Raw genomic sequence first — 6,573 nt, 5'->3', positions numbered from 1 at the left:
TGGCTTAGTTTCATTGAGTTAGACAAGGCTGTGGTCCTAGTGTGATTAGATTGACTACTTTTCTGTGAGTATGGTTTCAGTGTGTCTGCCCTCTGATGCCCTCTTGCAACACCTACCGTCTTACTTGGGTTTCTCTTACCTTGGGCGTGGGGTATCTCTTCAAGGCTGCTCCAGCAAAGCGCAGCCATTGCTCCTTACCTTGGATGAGGGGTATCTCCTCACTGCCGCCCTTCCTGACCTTCAACGTGCAAGAGCTCCTCTAGGCCCTCCTGTGCCCACACAGCCATGGCTCCTTGGACGAGTCTGCCCAAGGCTAAGTGTAAATCTCTGCATTTGTAATTTTGATAAATCATGTCAATTACTTTCCACAATGGTTTATCAACTTGAACTGTCACAAGCAATGTATAGAAACACTTGTTTTCCAACAACCTCACAGATAAAGAGGTAAGATCTCTGGTTACCAGAAACATGGACAAGGCTAGGGGTACTGCAGAGGGGGAATTGGATGAAGGTAGTCAAAAGGAACAAGTTTTCAGTTATAAGATAAAAACATTGTAAGCATGTAACTTACAACACAATGAATATAATTAACACTGCTGTAGTTATTTATATGAAATTTGTTAAGAGTAAATCCTAAGAGTTCTCATCATAAGGAAAGTAAAATTTTCTTTCTTTTCCTATTTTGTATCCTTTTGAGAGGATGGATATTCACTAACTTAATGTGATAGCCATTTTATGATGGATATAAGTCAAATCATCGTTCTCTACACCTTAAACTTAGTGCTGTGTATCAGTTACATCTCAACAAAACTGGAAGGGAAAAAAAGAAATGAAACCAAGCCAGATTCTATGGGGCTTTCCTGGGTGCAAAAGCCTTCCCGGATCCTCCATTCCTTATTTGTAGGGGAAAGTCTTCAGCTGACTAGATCTTTGCTGAGGTCCAAAGGGCAGATGCAAATGGATGCTAAGCAGGGAAGTAAGAGAGTGCAGAAACAACAGAAAAGTGGTCAAAAAACAGCAGTGCAGCAAAAAAGCAGAGTCCTAGCTCTCCTCCAGAGATGTGCATAGCACTCTGATACACATCTCTGGGTTCTTCTAAAGGGACTAAGGCTCCCCAGCCCCCAGGAAGGATGAAGGATGAAGCTCAACATGCTTCAGGTTGAGCGCAAGCATGTGGATCGCAGACTGGTTGGAACCAGAAAGCTAAGCACTTGGATTCCTCCAACAACCACTCTGTTAGTTCATCACCAACCAATTAGAAGAAGATCACACATCCTGAAGCTCTCACCTCAGACTAGCCTATAAACAGTCTTCCCTGCAACCCGTCAGTGATTTTGGGTCTTTTGAGTACCAGCGATCTGTTCTCCTTGCTTGGCCTGCACAATAAATATTTCTCTGCTCCACACTCATAAGTTTCAGGCTATAATGAATTGGTAATAGTTTTCCAAGCTTGTTAATTTACATTTTTGATTTATGATGCTTTTGAACTGTGGTGTTAGAGAAGACTCTTGAGAGTCCCTTGGACTGCAAGGAGATCCAACCAGTCCATTCTGAAGGAGATCAGCCCTGGGATTTCTTTGGAAGGAATGATGCTAAAGCTGAAACTCCAGTACTTTGGCCACCTCATGCGAAGAGCTGACTCATTGGAAAAGATGCTGGGAGGGATTGGGGGCAGGAGGAGAAGGGGATGACAGAGGATGAGATGGCTGGATGGCATCACTGACTTGATGGACATGAGTCTGAGTGAACTCCTGGAGTTGATGATGGACAGGGAGGCCTGGCGTGCTGCGATTCATGGGGTTGCAGAGTCGGACACGACTGAGCGACTGATCTGATCTGATCTGATATGTATATGTATATATTACAGTGGCCACTAGCCACTAGTGCTACTTAGACTTAATTTATTTTAAAGTTAATTTTTATTGGAGTACAATTGCTTTACAATGTTGTGTTAGTTTTTTGCTGTACAGCAAAATAAACCATTAACAATACAGCAGTAACCTTCTACTGAGATGTGTGCTTTATTGCACGCACCCCTTCACTAAAATCACATTCATACTGGTTTGCCTTTTACCGCTTCAGAATAGTTCTCAGAGCTGAGAGACTGTCTTCTGCGTTATAATCCTCAGGTTGGCAGGAATAAAAATTTTCATTTTTTTTATATTGACTACCGATTAATTATTTTGTCAGCAGGATCATATACAATTTTTATAATCTTATACCTAAGTATTTTGGATTTCTTTTATTATTGTTAATGCTTTTCCCCTCTCTCTTTATATCTTTCCATGTAGTCTTGTTTTGGTGAAGGATACTGATTTTTAAACAAATGCATGCCTATCACTGTATCAAATTTTTATTGTATTCATTTGCTTTCAGTTTATTCTCTTAGGCTTTTTATATTTACAATGATATTATCTGAAAGCAATTATAGTTTTACCTCCTGTTTTCTAATTATATCTGTAATTTCTTCCTTGTATAATAGACGTGCTGGTACCTCCAGCAAATGTTAAACAATAGTAGTGAAGGAAGACATTCTCGTCCACTTCCTGACTCTTGTAGGAACTTCTTCAATGTTTTCCTTACACGAAGCATGATATTAGTTGGACCTGAGATAGATTTTCTTTTATCATATGAGGTATGATTCATCTTTCCCATTTACCATTATTATTATTTTTAATAACGAAAAATTATTGCTTTTGTCAAATACCCTTTAATGTCTACAGAGATGATACAACCTATTAATGTGATCTATTATTAAAAACCCTTCATTACTGTGTCTCATAGTCTGATAAATTAAACTAATAGATTTCATCATATTGAACTATTCTTATATAGCTGAAATAAAAACTGTTTTGGTGCTATTGGTATTATTCTTGCAGTATGCTGCTGGATTTGCTATGCCAATACTGTTTTAGAATTCTTCTCCAATATTCATTACTGAGTTTGAATACTGTGGTGTGGGTCTATATGGGAATGGGGAGGAGAGGATCACGAGAATAGAGAAAGAGGTGGGAGGGAGAAATAAAGAAGAAGAAGGCAGAGGGGGAGGCCAGTCAGTTGGTGCTCATCAAGTTTTTGTACTGATGTTACATTCATTTCATAAAAAGAATATGAGAGCTTTCCTTCTTTATCTGTGCTCTGAGGCAAGTAACACTGAAATGTTGTCCTTGTCCTAATTGTTGAACTCTATAAAAATGTCTGATCCTGGTATATTTTTGGATGAAAGAGCAGTTCTTCTCTGCTTGCTGTATGCATATCTATCAATTTCCTAAGTTATATTTTAAATTACATTTAATATTTTCCTAGAAAATTACTCAATTCAGCCATATTTGTGAATTTATTTGTATTAAGTTCAGCAAAGTAGTTTTTCATGATTGTCTTATTTCACTACTCATTCTTTCTTATTTTGTGTACTAAACACATTTTCCTAATTTGAAGAAGAGTTTGAATGGATATGAAAATTTTGGTTCCCATTTTCTTTCTTTTTCAAACTTTAAATTTTGTGTGTGTGTGTGTTGGGGGATAGCTGATTAACAATGCTGTGGTGGTTTCAGATGAACAGCAAAGGGACTCAGCCACACATATACATGTATCCATTCTCCCCCCAAAGCCCCTTCCATCCAGGCTGCCATATAACATTGAGCAGAATCACATGTGCTATACAATAGGTCCTTGTTGGTTATCCATTTTAAATATAGCAGTGTGCACTTGACCTTCCCAAATTCCACAACTATCCCTTCCCTCTGGCAACCCTAAGTTCATTTTCTAAGTCTGTGAGTCTCTTTCTGCTTTGTAAGTAAGTTCAACCCATTTTCTTGAATATTTTGCCATTTTGCTCCACCTTCTTCAGGAGTTGAGTTTTGCTAAGGACAAATCTAAGGCCAAACCAATATTTTTCCCCTCTTAGGAGCTTGATCTTCTGACCTGGATGTCTGAAGGAATATTTCTTTATCTGTAATGTGCAGTAACTTTGCTAGGATGTGTCTTCATATTCAAATAAACTGGGCCATTGCCAGGCATATGGTATTCTTTCAACAGGAAGATTTAGGACTTCTTTTATTTCAGAAAAAAATGTTAAAAATTATAATTTTTATAATATATCTTTGTAAATATTCTGTTCCATCATTCCTGTTTTCTTTCAATTTCCTTTTTCTACTCCTGTATCTATCCCTCAAATCTTATTGACAACAAGGGATATAGCTTCTGCCTTTCATACTGAACTCTTCTCCTTTAGGAAGAGTTCTAAGATCTGCTACTGCTCAGCCCTCCTACAGTTCTTTATGCTTCCTTTCGTGTGACTTCTTCCCATTTTCATCTACTTTTCAAGACCCTACACAGATGGAGTATTTTTTTTTATTGAAGTATAATTACAATTACAATGCTGTGTTGGTTTCTGCTGTACATCAGTATGAATCAATCATATATGTACATATGTCCCCTCCCTCTGGAGCCTCCCTCCTCCCTATCCCCTCTAGTCATTACAGAGCACTGAGCTGAGCTCCCTGTGTTATACAACAGCTTCCCACTATCTATCTATTTCACACATGGTAGTGTATACATGTCAACGCTATGGAGTATTTAAAAATCTTAGTTCTACTAAATATACGCTTCAGTTGTTGCTTGATTGTTGTTCTTTCTCCTCCTCCTCTTCTTCCTCCTCTGCTTCCTTCTGCAAGATTTCAGGAGTATAAAAATGCTGCCTTATCAATCCATTTTTAATCTTCTAGGGACACTTGTTGATAATGAAGTGTTCCTTATATTGTGGCCTCTAACTGCACAAATTTCTCTTTTCTCTGCTCTTCTTTCCCGCCTCCCCTTCCTCTTGTTCCTTCGTCTAAATCGTGTGTTCTATTCATGCCTGCCCTTCCACCACTGGAATCTTGACTTTGGAGTAAGACTATGCTATGCTATGCTAAGGCACTTCAGTCATGGACGACTCTGTGCGACCCCATAGACGGCAGCCCACCAGGCTCCCCGGTCCCTGGGATTCTCCAGGCAAGAACACTGGAGTGGGTTGCCATTTCCTTCTCCAATGCATGAAAGTGAAAAGTGAAAGTGAAGTCGCTCAGTCGTGTCCGACTCTTAGCGACCCCATGGATTGCAGCCTAACAGGCTCCTCCGTCCATGGGATTTTCCAGGCAAGAGTACTGGAGTGGGGTGCCATCGCCTTCTCCATTGGAGTAAGACAGACCTGGGTTATAGTGCAAGTGCTGGTAACCCTGGCCCCTTACTCATTGTCTCTGCCATTCTTACCTCCTCCCCTCTCTCCCTTGTCAAAGGCACCACAGTAGACAAGCCACGTGGTTATCACTTTTTTGGGCCCCCAACAGTCATTGCCATTCATTTTGGTTTTGTGTGTACCTTTTGTGTGCGCTTAGTCACTCAGTCATGTCCAACTCTTTGTGACCCCATGGACTGTATCCCGCCAGGCTCCTCTGTCCATGGGATTTTCCAAGCAAGAATACTGGAGTGGGTTGCTATACCCTTTTCCAGGGGAATCTTGCTGACCCAGGGATCGAACCAGGGTCTCCTGCATTGCAGGTGGATTCTCTACACTCTGAGCCACCAGGAAAGCCCTGCACACATCTTACTATGAAGTTAAAAAAAATCTAGGTGTTCACCTCTCTCTCTCTTTCTCTCTCAACTGCTGTAAGTTGTTTTTCTAATAAACTGATCATGCCAGATATGGAAACCCTCTGACTTTTCCAGTTACTGTTTTAATTTAAATCAAATGTTTAAGAAAATATGCAACCATGTATGACTTCAATTTACCTTACTCTTCCAATCCTTATTTTCTATTGGCAAACAATGGGTGTTCTTCTTCTTCTTTTTGTATAGTAATTACTTGAGAAACTCTGCTCTAGTCAATGTTGAGTTCAGAGAGAGAGAAGGATATGAACCCCACGATTTAAAAACTCAGAGTTAATCCATTTCCTCTGGAATCACCCACCAGCAAGTTTTCAGCAACTCATCAGTCACCATCAGGGCTTTGCTTTCAAACTAGCCGATATCCTGGAATGCAAAGTCAAGTAGGCCTTAGGAAACATCACTATGAACAAAGCTAGTGGAGGTGATAGAATTCCAGTGGAGCTATTTCAAATCCTGAAAGATGATGCTGTGAAAGTGCTGCACTCAATATACCAGCAAATTTGGAAAACTCAGCTGTGGCCACAGGACTGGAAAAAGTCAGTTTTCATTTCAATCCCAAAGAAAGGCAATGCCAAAGAATGCTCAAACTACCACACAATTGCATTCATCTCACACGCTAGTAAATAATGCTCAAAATTCTCCAAGCCAGGCTTCAAATAGTATGTAAATCATGAACTTTCAGATGTTCAAGCTGGTTTTAGAAAAGGCAGAGGAACCAGAGATCAAATTGCCAACCTCCATTGGATCATCAAAAAAGCAAGGGAGTTCTAGAAAAACATCTATTTCTGATTTATTGATTATGCCAACGCCTTTGACTGTGTGGATCACCACAAACTGGAAAATTCTGAAAGAGATGGGATACCAGACCACCTGACCTGCCTCTTGAGAAATCTGTATGCAGGTCAGGAAGCAACAGTTAGAACT

The sequence above is a fragment of the Bison bison genome, unplaced genomic scaffold (assembly GCF_000754665.1).
Source record: "Bison bison bison isolate TAMUID 2011002044 unplaced genomic scaffold, Bison_UMD1.0 scf7180017864097, whole genome shotgun sequence".
Taxonomy (NCBI): Eukaryota; Metazoa; Chordata; class Mammalia; order Artiodactyla; family Bovidae; genus Bison; species Bison bison.
Note: the sequence above shows the minus strand (reverse complement) of the source record.